The sequence below is a fragment of the Macaca mulatta genome, chromosome 11 (genome assembly GCF_049350105.2).
Source record: "Macaca mulatta isolate MMU2019108-1 chromosome 11, T2T-MMU8v2.0, whole genome shotgun sequence".
Taxonomy (NCBI): Eukaryota; Metazoa; Chordata; class Mammalia; order Primates; family Cercopithecidae; genus Macaca; species Macaca mulatta.
Window position 1 is genome coordinate 94444071 of NC_133416.1, and position 14191 is coordinate 94458261.

Consider the following 14191-nt stretch of genomic DNA (forward strand, 5'->3'; position numbering starts at 1 on the left):
TAATGACTTATTTTCCTTTGGGTAAATACTCAGTAGTGGGATTGCTGAATCCAATGAAAGATAGTTCTACTTTTAGTTCTTTAAGGAATCTCCATACATTTTCCATAGTTGTTGTGCTAGTTTACATTCCCACCAGCAGTGTAAAAGTGTTCCCTTTTCACCACATGCATTCTATCCCCTATTATTTTTTAATTTTTAATTACGGCCATTTTTATAGGGGTACAGTGATATCTAATTGTAGTTTTCATTTCCATTTCCATGATAATCAATGATGTTTAAGATTTTTTTCATATATTTGTTGGTTGGTTGTATATCTTCTTTTGTTAAAGTCTCATATAAATATTTTAATCAAATAATGGGTGAGACTCAAGGCATAATTCATCCCGTGGCAAAAATTATCCAGCTGTGAACCTGTAAAATCAGTTAAGTTTTATGCTTCAAAAATACAATAGTGAGTTGGGCATAGAATAAACATTCCCAATCCAAAAGGGAGAAATTGAGAGGAAGATAGGGGTGATATGTCCCAAGCAAGTCCAAACCCTAGCAAGACAAATGCCATTAATCTTAAGGGAAAAGAATAAACTTCTTTGGTTTGATGATTTGCCCTTCAGCCCCATTGAGTTGGCAACATCAACCCTATAGCTCTTCAAGAAGTCCCTATCCCTTTGGCTTGGTGGGGCTACCCTTCCCCCACAGCTGTCTGCCCAGCTTTAACTGAGAGGGGGATCCCATCCTATGAAACTGGGGAGAAAGCAGCCTTGTCTTCTGAGCCTTTGATGGGAGTGGCAGCTCTGATGATCTCTGAATTGACTTGTGGGCCATTCTGTCCCTTTCTTGAAGTATCCCTCAAGCATGTTCACAGGCAAATAGCTCTATTGTCCCATTGTATGGAATCTCAGAAGTCTAACAGCCTTTATTCCACCGTGCTTTCTCTGTACTATTTAGTTCAAACTAGCAGTGTATTTGCTGGTATAATCCCTGACGTCTGCTGAGGTGACTGATCACATCTGTGAGTCATACCTATCATATTTTATCTAATGGTTGTCCAGCCACATGCTTAGTGTTCTCTTCAGAACACACTTACTCCATATTTTATAAGATGGATAGGCTGAAAATTTTCTATATGTATGAGTTCTGGTTCATTTTTGCTTAGCAATTCTTTCTATTTATTTCTCTACTCTCACATTTTGCTATAAGCTGTAAAAAGAAAGCAAGTTACTCCTTCAACACTGTGCTTAGAAATATCCTCAGTTAAATATATAATTTCATTGCTCACAAATTCTACCTTCCAAAAAACCTAGAACACAAATCAGCCTTATTTTTTTAACAGTTTATAGCAAATATATTCTTTCCTCAATTTCTCAATAATCAATTAGCCAGGCTTACTGGCATGCTCCTGTAGTCCTAGCTACTTCCTAGGAACCTGACAGGAAGGTTGCTTGAGCCCAGGAGTTGGAGGCTGCAATGAGCTAGGATCATGTCACTGCACTCCAATCTGTGTGACAGAGCAAAACCTTATCTCAAAAAAGAAAAATTTTCAAATAATCTATTCCCCATTTTCCATGTGAGATTTCAGCTGAATGATTTCTGGCATTTCTATCAATATTCTGTTCATGATAATATATGTATTCTTTAAGACAATAGAAGCTTTTTCAATAGTTTTCTTCTTTTCTTCATGGGCTCTCTCCAGAACTGACTTTAACATCCATATTTCTACCAATAGTCCCTATGTGGGAAGGTAGGCTTTTTCTAGCATGCACCTGAAAACAGTTTGAGCCTCTACTCTTTACTCAGTTTAAAATCACTTCCACAATTTTAGGTAATTGTTACAGCAGCACCCCATTTTACAATACCAAAATTTATTAGTCAGCTGGTACTGCCAAAACAAAACATAGACTGAGTGGCTTAAAAAACATACATTTATTTTCTTATGATTCTGGATAAAAGAAGATTCTGGTCAGTTTTGTTTCTAGGGATAGCACTCTTCCTGGCTTGTAGACAGTTGCTTTCTTGTTGTGCCCTTCCTTGGTCTCTTTTTGGAATGCATAGAGAGAGAGAAAAACAAAAACAAAAAACAAAAAAAAAGCTCTTCTGTGTTTCTTATGAGATCAGGGTTTTACCCTTATTATTTCATTTAATTTTAATTACTCACTTAAAGATTTCATCTCTAAATACAGCCACACTGAGGATTAGGCATCCAACATATGAAATTTGAAGAGATCAAGACATTCAATCCATAATATTTGGATATCTTCTGCCTTTTGGCTGTTGTGAATACTGCTACTGTGAGCATCAGTGTACAAATACCTATCTATTTTTGTCCCTACTTTCATTTCTTTTAAATAGCCAAAAGATTGAATTGCTTCATAATATCATAGCATTTCTTCATTTTTTTCCAACAATTAACTACCTACCATGCAACAGTCATTATTCTGTGTCTTGTGAACAAGCAACAAACATGATCATGCCTTGCATTCTTTCTTTCTCACCACACTTTTCAACCTTAAATCTGTCTAACTCATCACTACTCATCTTTTCAAAATGCATCTTAAATAACTGCCTGTATTAGTTTGTTTTCATACTGCTATAAAGAACTACCTGAAACTGAGTAATTTATTTTAAAAAAAGGTTTAGTTGACTCACAGGTCAACATTGCTGAGGAGGCCTCAGGAAACTTACAATCATGGTGGAAGGTGAAGGGGTAGCAAGGCATCTTCTTCACAAGGTGGCAGGAAGGAGAAGTGGTGAGCAAAGGGGGAAGAGTCCTTTATAAAATCATCAGATCTGGTAAGAACTCACTTACCATCAATCACAAGAACAGCATGGGGAAACCACCCCCATAATTTAGTTGCCTCCACCTGGTCTCTCCCTTGATACATGAGGATTATGGGGATTACAGGGATTACAATTCAAGATGAGATTTGAGTGGAGACACAAAGTCTAACCATATTATTCCACCCTTGGTGCCTCCCAAATCTCATGTTCCTTTCATATTTCAAAACCAATCATCATATCAAACCTTCCCAGCAATCCCCCAAAGACTTAATTCATTCCAGCATTAACCCAAAAGTCCAAGTCCCAACTCATCTGAGACAAGGCAAGTCCCTTCTACCTATGATCCTTTAAAATTAAAAGCAAGTTAGTTGCTTCCTAAATACAATGGGGGGAAAAGGGATTTAGTAAATACACCTATGCCAAGTGGGGGAAATTGGCCAAAACAAAGGGGCTACAGCCCCCATGCCAGTCTGAAATCCAGTAAGGCAGTCAAATCTTAAAGCTCCAAAATGATCTTCTTTGTCTCCATGTCACACATGCAGGTCACGCTGATGCCAAAGATGGTGTCCCATGGCCTTGGGCATCTCCACTCCTGTGGCTTTTCAGGGTACAGCCCACTTCTCAGCTGCTTTCATGGGCTCCCATTGCAGCTTTTCCAGGTTAACAGTGCAAGCTGTTGATGGATCTACTATTATGGGATCTGGAGGATGGTGGCCTGGCCTTCTTTCCACTGTTCCACTGGGCCATACCCCAGCTGGGACTCTGTATGGGAAATCAGATCCCACATTTCCCTTCCGCATTACCCTAGCAGAAGTTCTTCATGAGGGCTCCACTCCTGTATCAAACTTCTGCCTGGACATCTAGGCATTTCCAAACATCCTCTGAAATCCAGGTGGAGGTTGCCAAACCTCAATTCTTGACTTCTCTGCACCTGCACGTACAACATCATGTGGAAGCCACCAAGTCTTGGTGCTTGCACTCTCTGAAGCAAGGGCCTAGGCTGCACTTTGGCCCCCTTTAGCCATGACTGGGACACAGTGCAGTCCTGAGACTTCACAAAGCAGCAAGTCTCTGGGACCAGCTCATGAAACCATTTTTTCTTCCTAGGCCTCCAGCTCCATGATGGAAGGGGTTGCTGTGAAGACCTCCAACATTCCCTAGAGACACTTCCTATTGTCTTTGCAGTTAACATCAGGCTCATCATTGCTTATGCAAATTTCTTCAGTCAGCTTGAATTTCTCCTCAGAAAATTTCTCCTCTTTTCTATTTCTCCTCTTTTCTATTGCATAGTCAGGTTGCAAATTTTCTGAACTTTTAAGCTCTGCTTCCTTTTTAAACATAAGTTCTGATTCCAAACCATATCTTTGTGAATGCATAAAACTGAATTCTTTTAAGAGTATCCAAGTCACTTCTTGAACAGTTTGCTGCTTAGAAATTTCTTCCACCAGATACCCTAGATCACTTCTCTCAACTTCAATGTTCCACAGATCTCTAGGGCAGGGGCAAAATGCTGCCTATCTCTTTGTTAAAACATAGCAAGAGTCACCTTTATTCCAGTTCCCAACAAGTTCCTCATCTTCATCTGAGACCACTTCAGCCTTGACTTTATTGTCCACATAACTATCAGCATTTTGGTCAAAGCCATTTGACAAGTCTCTAGGAAGCTCCAAACTTTCCCACAATTTCCTATCTTCTTCTAAGCCCTCCAACTCTTCCAACTTCTGCCTGTTACCCATTTCCAAAGTTGTTTCCACATTTTTGGGTATCTTTGTAGCAATTTACCATATTGGTCTGTTTTCATACTGCTATAAAGAACTGCCCAAGACTGGGTAGTTTATTTTTTTTAAAAAGTTGGGGGTTAGTTGACACAATTCATCATGGCTCAGGAGGCTTCAGGAAACTTACAAACATGGTGGAAGTCAAAAGGGAAGCAAGGTATCTTCTTCACATGGCAACAGGGAGGAGAATTGCTGAGCAAAGAGGGAAACCATCCCTATAATTCAACTACTTCCATTTTGTCTCTCCCTTGATATGTGGGAATCGTGGAGGTTATGGGGATTACAATCCAAGATGAGATTTGGGTGGAACAAAGAGCCTAAATATATCACTGCCTTTTAAATCAATCTCTGAGTCCTCTCAGCTTGCAAAGTCAAGGCCATCCCCTAAAGCAAGAGTGACCAAATATTTCCATTTCCCCAGTAGAACTACTGAGGTTTAAAATTACAAAATTTATAACATCTTTTACTCTCAAAATCATCCCTCTTTGGATGATAGATTTCACAGTCATGTTACCCACAGCCAATTCCTAAAGTGAGACCCTTAAAAAATGTAATACTGTATACTTCTACATGACTATTTTTATTTGTTTAAAAATTTCATGGAATTTTTTTCTCTTAATTAAAGGTCATTATTGCTAAAATGTAAAAAATGTAAAATATAAATAAAGAGTAAGAATCTAAAAATCTATGGAAACATTTACAGAAAGTCATATGCAAGAAAAGGAACAATAAATTTCATATGCTTAAGAAAACCAGTTATATCATTTCTCCTTATCTGTCACTTCCTCTGTCTTCTACCTTACTATGATAAGATTTAAAGAGAATGGGTCAGTAAACTGATTTTGGAAGTATCACCTCATTGTTTCATACTATCAGTTATGAAAACAAAATAAATGAGAACTTTAGTCAAGCAACAAAATAAATTTAAAAAATGGACTGAGGAATTTAAATTTTTTATATATATAATTTAAATTTAATTTAAATAATATGTATTTAAATATATAAATAAAGATATATATAATTTAAATTCCTCAGTCCATTTTTTAAATTTTATATATATATATATAAAATATATATATAATATATATATATATATATATAAAGGAAATATTGTTAGTGTTATACTTTTGGTGAAAAATAGCTCTGTAAACTTGGAATTAATTGAAAAAATAATACTAAAGAATCAATATATATGGTAACATAAAATTAGATAAGAAGGAACAAAGTGATGTTTATTTGTGATAACAGCAGTTATTGGAGGCTATTCTGTGCCAAGACATTTTCTCTAAGATACTAGAGAAAACAAGATACCTGGGCTCATAAATGGGTAACAGACATGGAAATAGTCATATCCTATATCATGGGATGAGAAACAAAGGGCTACATGTTAGTGTCTGTTTACATTTCAGAAATGCTTCCTAATGTTTGTAGCTGCAAAGCACTAAATTGTTAGTCATATTTAACAAGTAAATTTTATAGCTCACATTCAAACTGCTACTTTTCAAGAAGAAAGAACATTTCCAATTATTTAAAATAAATTAATTTCTCCTACCCACCATTTATAAATTAGATTCATGGTTCATATATACTCATATATCTACACATAAAGCATCAGGTTTCTACTGGTAAAGATTTCCTTATTACAAGTTTCCTCTTACTACTTCAGTAACTTAATGCAATTTTATCCTTGTTTTCACTATTCAATCTGATCTACTATATTTAAGCCATCTTAATATTTTATTTGTATTATGTGTTTCTTTAATTCTAATAAGTATTCTTAAATATTCTATGGAAGTAAGAAAGGGCTCATTCATGTAAGGTAAACCTCAGGTAAGGTACAATTTAGATTATATTTTTTACTGAAATTCTTGATTATATACAATGGACCAATAAATGGTGATTACGTGATTTTGTTATTATTAATTATCTTTTTGTTTCCATTGTGCCTTTATCATTTGCAGGCATTGGCTCTATTGTCATTGGGGGCAATATAGTTAAGAGAACTTCCTCAGTACATCAAGGTCACATTTGAGCTTTTACTTTATGACTCAGTTTCCCTACTTATCAATGATATTAATCACAATTTTATAATAAAGATAAGACAATATATATTACTATGTATTATATAGTCAATTCAGATGGATATGCCATATAAATTCAAATAAGTAACATTCTCATTATAACTTACATTTACTTGCTCATTTCATAAAAGTGACCCATAGCTTTGCACTCCATGATATGATTTATCTTGCTATTCTTCCAACTAATGGATGTAGTTGGTACAATATTATAATGTGTTTGTATATAAAAGATCCTATTACATATCATCCTTGAGGGAAATTTTTTGGCATTACTGTTTTCCAAACAATTCCCTCTCATGTAATCTGTTTCACATTATAATGCCCCAGACATATTAACGTGTATTTGTACAAGTTAATCTAATTTTCTTCAGTCTGTCCATATTTTTAGATTCCCATATTCCTTAGCAACAACTCTCAAATGAAATAGCATTGGCAGCATTTTTAAACGATTAATACAAAATTCCAAAAGTAAGTACCATCAAACTAAAAGAATTAACCTAGAATACTTCCAAATGTAGTACAGATACATTTGTAAATCCATTTAGCTTACTTCCTTTGATAATTATATTCCTGCATAACTTGATATATTCAAAGCAATATTGAATATTTATGAATATTAAGATATCTTAGCCTCTTTGCACTAGCAAGTGAATCTATTTTATCTTCAAACCTTCTTCATATAAAGACTTAAATAGAAATTTTATAGAAAGGTTTTCTAATTGCTTTTTGTTTTTTGTAGGACTTTCTTATTTTAAAGCAACATAAACCCACTTCAACATAACTTTCAGAAAAAAATAAATTTTATTGAAACATATTAAAGAGAGTGGGAAAAAAAATCCAAGAAAAATGAAAACAGAAAGACTTCAAAAATGAAGTAAGCCACCATTACATTAGCAATAGGGTATTGTAATCCTTAAATCTGAAGTGTCATTATTAATGTGTCTCAGGTTCTAACATCACATTTCTGTCTCACTGCAAATTCTCAAAAGAAATAAACTGTTTAGCCCAGCCTGATTACATACCTTTGTCTAATCAAGTATGACCTAGTTGAAAGTGTCATTTGAAAGACAAATATATGGCCAACAGTTTTCCTATTTATGTTTTAGTTTTCTGGTGAAAAGATACATATATATATTTAGAATTAGCCAGCTGTATTCAATACAAATGATTCCAATTGTGTTGGCAATATCCAAAGCATTGTAATCAGGAGTCAGTCAAACATATGCCTCCTTCTGTCCATCAGGCCCAAACAGGGTGTTGACCTTGGCCACATCAGTGTCATAGAACTTCTTCACGGCCTGCTTAATCTGGTACTTTTCGGACTTAAAATCCACAATGAATACAAGTGCATTATCTTTTATTTTCTTTATTGATTTTTATATTCTTTATTGATTCAGTGGTCAGTAGCAACTTGATAACGACATAGTGGTCAAGTTTCTTTCTCTTGGGGATGATGTTCCAAGGATATTTGAGCTGCCTCTGGAGCTTCAGCATCTTGGGCCACTGGAAGGTGGGTGATGTACAGATCTTCTTTATTTTTGTGGCTGTGGACTCCTTTCAGCACTGCCTTCTTGAGCTTCAAAATCTCTGCTTTCACTTTGGCTTTAGGAGGCTTCAGGAGCTTCTTTCTTCATCATCTTGTGAAAAGGCTCTATATTTTTTTGAGTAAGTGTGTGAGACTATCAGTGAAGAGACTATGGCAGCACCACACTACCAGGCACCTAAAGCTCTCTTATCCCACCCCAAATGTAAATATGGCAAGCTTGCTATCCCATCACAAACGTACATATGGTAGGCTTGAATAATATCATGTAAATATGTTTTTTCCAGCAAATATGAGTTGAACATTTTCTTTGTGCCCACAGCTGAGCAAACAGCAATTAGTAAGTGTTGATTGCCTTTAAATTCTACTGAGATTAACAGAGCATAAATGAGTTCCCTTATCATTAAACAAGAAGATTATTGATTACAAAAAGTGTTGTGAAAGATAGAGAATGGAGAGAAACCAAGATTAAGGCCTTAAATTCCCTTTAAAATTGATAAAAGAGACCTTGGAGGAATTGACCTCCATTCTGAAATGTGAATGAGGAGAAGAAACCAGTTATAGGAGGGAGGAGCCTTTAGGGAAAAGGTTGAAAGGAGAAATAATACATTGTGTTTGCACACAGAAAAGAGGCATAGCAAGAGCTAAGGACCAGCTTGCCCAACATAGTGAGATCCTGTTTCTACAAAAGAAAAAATACAAAATTAAGAATTAATTGGGTTCAGTGGCACACTGGTAGTCCCAGCTACTTGAAAGGCTGAGGCAAGAGGATTACTTGAATCCAGGAAGTTAAGGCTGCAGTGAGCCAGGATTGCACCATGGTTGCACTCAGCCTGGATGACAGGGAGCCTGTCCCAAAAAACAAGTGAAACAGTGAGAGATAAAAAAGGGAGGGAAGGGGAGGGGAAGGGAAGAAAAGGGTGCAGAGGGAAGAAGGGGAGGGAAGAAGGAAGGGAAGAAGGAAAGGAAGAAGGAAGAAGGCAGGCAGGCAGGCACTGGCTACAGCAAAATGAAGGACAAAACAGCAGTAGAGTTTGGGAAAGTGAGTAGACGAAATATGGTCTAAGACTTGTAAGCTTACTAAAAAAATAGTTGGGAATCGTTCCAAGATGGCTGAATAGGAATAGCTCCAGTCTGCAGCCCCCAGAATGATCGATGCAGAATATGGGTGATTTCTGCATTTCCAACTAAGGTACCTGGGTATTCTCACTGGGACAGATTGGACAGTGGGTGCAGACCATGGAGGGTGAGCCGAAGCAGGGCGGGGCATCACCTCACCCAGGAAGTGTAAGAGGCCAGGGGATTTCCCTTTCCTAGCCATGGGAAGCCGTGTCAGATGGTACCTGGAAAATCTGGACACTCCCACCCTAATACTGTGCTTTTCAAAAGGTCTAAGCAAACAGCACACTAGGAGATTATATCCCGCACCTTGCTCGGCAGGTCCCACATTCATGGAGCCTTTCTCACTGCTAGCGCAGCAGTGCAAGATCCAACTGTGAGGTGCCAGCCTGGCTGGGTGAGGGGCATCCGCAATTGCTGAGGCTTGAGTAGTTAAAAGGAGTGGCCGGGAAGCTCAAACTGGGTGGATCCCAATGCAGTGCAATGAGGCCTGCCTGCCTCTGTAGACTCCAACTCTGGGGGCAGGATATAGCTGAACAAAAGGCAACAGAAACTTCTGCAGACTTAAATGTCCCTGTCTGACAGCTCTGAAGAGAGCAGTGGTTCTTCCAGCATGGAGTTTGAGCTCTAAAAACAGACAGACTGCCTCCTGAAGTGGTTCCCTGACTCCTGTGTAGCCTAACTGGGAGAAGCTGCCCAGTAGGGGCTGACTGACACCTCATACATCCAGGTGCCCCTGTGAGATGAAGCTTCCAGAGGAAGGATCAGGCAGCAATATTTGCTCTTCTGCAATATTTGCCATTCTGCAGCCTCTGCTGGTGATACTCAGGTAAACAGGGTCTGGAGTGGACCTCCAGCAAACTCCAACAGACCTGCAGCTGAGGGTATTGACTGTTAGAAGGAAAACTAACAAACAGAAAAGAATAGCATCAACATGAACAAAAAGGACATCCACACCAAAACCCCACCTGTAGGTCACCATTATCAAAGACCAAAGGTAGATAAAACTACAAAGATGGCAAGAAACTAGAGCAGAAAAACTGAAAATTTTAAAAACCAGAGTGCCTCTTCTCCTCCAAAGGATCACAGCTCCTTGCCAGAAACAGAACAAAGCTGGATGGAGAATGAATTTGACGAGATGACAGAAGTAGGCTTCAGAAGATCAGTAATAACAAACTTCTCCAAGCTAAATGAGGACGTTTGAACCCATCACAAGGAAGTTAAAAACTTTGAAAGAAGATTAGACAAATGGCTAACTAGAATAAACAGCATAGAGAAGACCTTAAATGACCTGATGGAGCTGAAAACCATGGCACGAGAACTATGTGATGCATGCATAAGCTTCAGTAGCTGATTTGATGAAGTGGAAGAAAGGGTATCAGTTATTGAAGACCAAATGAATGAAATGAAGCAAGAAGAGAAGTTTAGAGAAAAAAGAGTAAAAAGAAATGAACAAAGCCTCCAAGAAATATAGGACTATGGGAAAAGACCAAATCTACATTTGATTGGTGTACCTGAAAGTGACAGGGAGAATGGAACCAAGTTTGAAAACACTTTTCAGGATATTATCCAAGAGAACTTCCCCAACCTAGCAAGGCCAACATTCAAATTCAGGAAATACAGAGAACACCACAAAGATACTTCTCGAGAACAGAAACCCCAAGACACATAATTGTCAGATTCATCAAGGTTGAAATGAAGGAAAAAATGTTAAGGCAGCCAGAGAGAAAGGTCTGGTTATCCACAAAGGGAAGTCCATCAGACTAACAGCAGATCTCTTGGTAGAAACTCTACAAGCCAGAAGAGAGTGGGGGCCAATATTCAACACTCTTAAAAAAAAAAAAAGAATTTTCAATCCAGAACTTCATATCCATCCAAACTAAGCTTCATAAGTGAAGGAGAAATAAAATCCTTTACCAACAAGCAAACGCTGAGAGATTTTGTCAACACCAGGCCTGCCTTATAAGAGCTCCTAAAGGCAGCACTAAACGTGGAAAGGAACAACTGGTACCAGCCAGTGCAAAAACATGCCAAATTGTAAAGACCATCAATGCTAGGAAGAAACTACATCAACTAATGGGCAAAATAAGCAGCTAACATCATAATGACAGGATCAAGTTCACACATAACAATATTAACCTTAAATGTACATGGGCTAAATGCCCCCAATTAAAAGACACAGACTGGTAAACTGGACAAAGCATCAAGACCCATCAGTGTGCTGTATTCAGGAGACCCATCCCACGTGCAGAGACACACATAGGCTCAAAATAAAAGGATGGAGGAAGATCTACCAAGCAAATGGAAAACAAAGAAAAGCAGGGGTTGCAATCCTAGTCTCTGGAAAAAAAACAGATTTTAAACAAACAAAGATCAAAAGTGACAAAGAAGGACATTACGTAATGGTAAAGGGATCAATTCAACAAGAAGAGCTAACTATCCTAAATACATGTGCATCCGATACAGGAGCACCCAGATTCATAAAGCAAGTCCTTAGCAATCTTCAAAGAAACTTAGACTCCCACACAATAATAATGGGAGACTTTAACACCCCACTGTCAATGTTAGATAGATCAACAAGACAGAAGGTTAACAAGGATATCCAGGACTTCAACTCAGCTCTGCACCAAGCAGACCTAATAGACATCTACAGAACTCTCCACCCCAAATCAACAAAATATACATTCTTCTCAGCACTACATCACACTTATTCCAAAACTGACCATATAGTTGGAAGTAAAGATTCCTCAGGAAATGTAAAAGAACAGAAATCACAAAACAACTGTCTCTCAGATCGGGAGGATCTCCACTGAGATGCACGGGACCCTGGAGGACCAGCTCAGCCACCTGCAGCAGTATGAGAAGAGCATCCTCAACTATAAGCCAAAGATGGATCAGCTGGAGGGTGACCACCAGCTCATCCAGGAGGCACTCATCTTTGGCAACAAGCACACCAACTACACCATGGAGCACATCCATGTGTGCTGGAAGTAGCTGCTCACCACCATCGCCAGGACCATCAATGAGTTGGAGAACCAGATCTTGACCTGGGATGCCAAGGGCATCAGCCAGGAGCAGATGAATGAGTTCCAGGCCTCCTTCAACCACGTTGACTGGGATCACTCTGCACACTGGGTCCTGAGGAGCTCAAAGCCTGCCTCATGGGCTTGGGTTATGATATTGGCAACGACCCCCAGGGATAAGCAGAATTTGCCTGCATCATAAGCATTGTGGACCCCAACTGGCTGGGGGTAGTGACATTCCAGGCCTTCATCGACTTCATGTCCCGTGAGACAGCCAATACAGATTCAGCAGACCAAGTCATGGCTTCCTTCAAGATCCTGGCTGGGGACAAGGACTACATTACCGTGTACGAGCTGCGTCATGAGCTGCCGCCTGACCAGGCAGAGTACTGCATCGCACGGATGGCCCCCAACACTGGCCCCAATTCCATGCCAGGTGCTCTGGACTACATGTCCTTCCCCACAGCGCTGTGTGGCGAGAGTGACCTCTAATCCATCCCGCCGAGCCGCCCTCGTCCCATGCGCCATGCCCTGCCTTGCACCTCCACCATCACCCATCTCCTGCCTAGGTTTGGTTTCAGCTCCCAGCTTCCATTAGGGGAGCTGGGGCCCACGTGGTATCCAGCCTCCCTGCCTGGGAAGTGACAGTTTACAAAATTATTTTCTGCAAAAAAGAAAAAAACAGTTATGTTAAAAAACAAAAAACTATGTATTTTATTATAGAAAAAGTACTTTTTCTCCACCAAATGGAAAAAAAGAGGAAAGATTAACTATTTGCACCGAAATGTCTTGTTTTGTTGTGACATAGGAAAATAACCAAGCACAAAGTTATATTCTATCCTTTTTACTGATTTTTTTTTTCTTCTATCTGTTCCATCTACTGTATTCTTTTCTCCAATCTCATGTCCACTTTGGTGTGGGAGTTGGGGTAGGGGGTACTCTTGTCAAAACACACATTGGTGCATGTGTGTTTGCTAGCTCAATTGTCCATGAAAATATTTTATGATATTAAAGAAAACCTTTTGAAATGGCTGTTTTTTAAGGAAGAGAATTTATGTGGCTTCTCATTTTTAAATCCCCAGAGGTGTGACTAGTCTCTTTCTAAACATATACTTTAAAAATTTTAATATTGTCTATAAAAAATATGACAAACTTGGAGAATATGGACAACTTTGATATTGCTTGGCAAGAATGGTATTGAAACAACTACACTCCAAAAAAAAAAAAAAAAAAAAAAAAAAAACTGTCTCTCAGACCACAGTGCAATCAAATTAAACTCAGGATTAAGAAATTCACTCAAAATCACATGACTACATGGAAACTGAGCAATCTGCTCCTGAATGACTACTGGGTACATAACGAAATGAAGGCAGAAATAAAGATGTGCTTTGAAACCAATGAGAACAAAGACACAACATACCAGAATCTCTGGGACACATTTAAAGCAATTTGTAGAGGGAAATTTATAGCACTAAATGCCCACAAGAGAAAGCAGGAAAGATCTAAAATCGATATCCTAACATCACAATTAAAAGAACTAGACAAGCAAGAGCAAACAAATTCCAAAGCTAGCAGAAGGCAAAAATTAACTATGATCAGAGAGGAACTGAAGGAGATAGAGACACAAAAATCCCTTCAAAAAATCAATGAATCCAGGAGCTGGTTTTTTGAAAAGATCAACAAAATATATAGACCACTAGCAAGACTAATAAAGGAGAAAAGAGAGAAGAATTACATAGATGCAATAAAAAAATGATAAAGGGGATATCACCACTGATCCCATAGATATACAAACTACCATCAGAGAATACTATAAACATCTCTATGCAAATAACCTAGAAAATCTAGAAGAAATGGATAAATTCCTGGACA

The 14191-nt window shown here is 38.4% G+C and overlaps 1 pseudogene; it reads left to right on the forward strand.

The window, feature by feature from the left end:
* Positions 1–12811, forward strand: part of LOC712933 (alpha-actinin-1 pseudogene) — a 53527-nt pseudogene extending 40716 nt beyond the window's left edge.
* The last annotated feature ends 1380 nt before the right edge of the window (positions 12812–14191 follow it).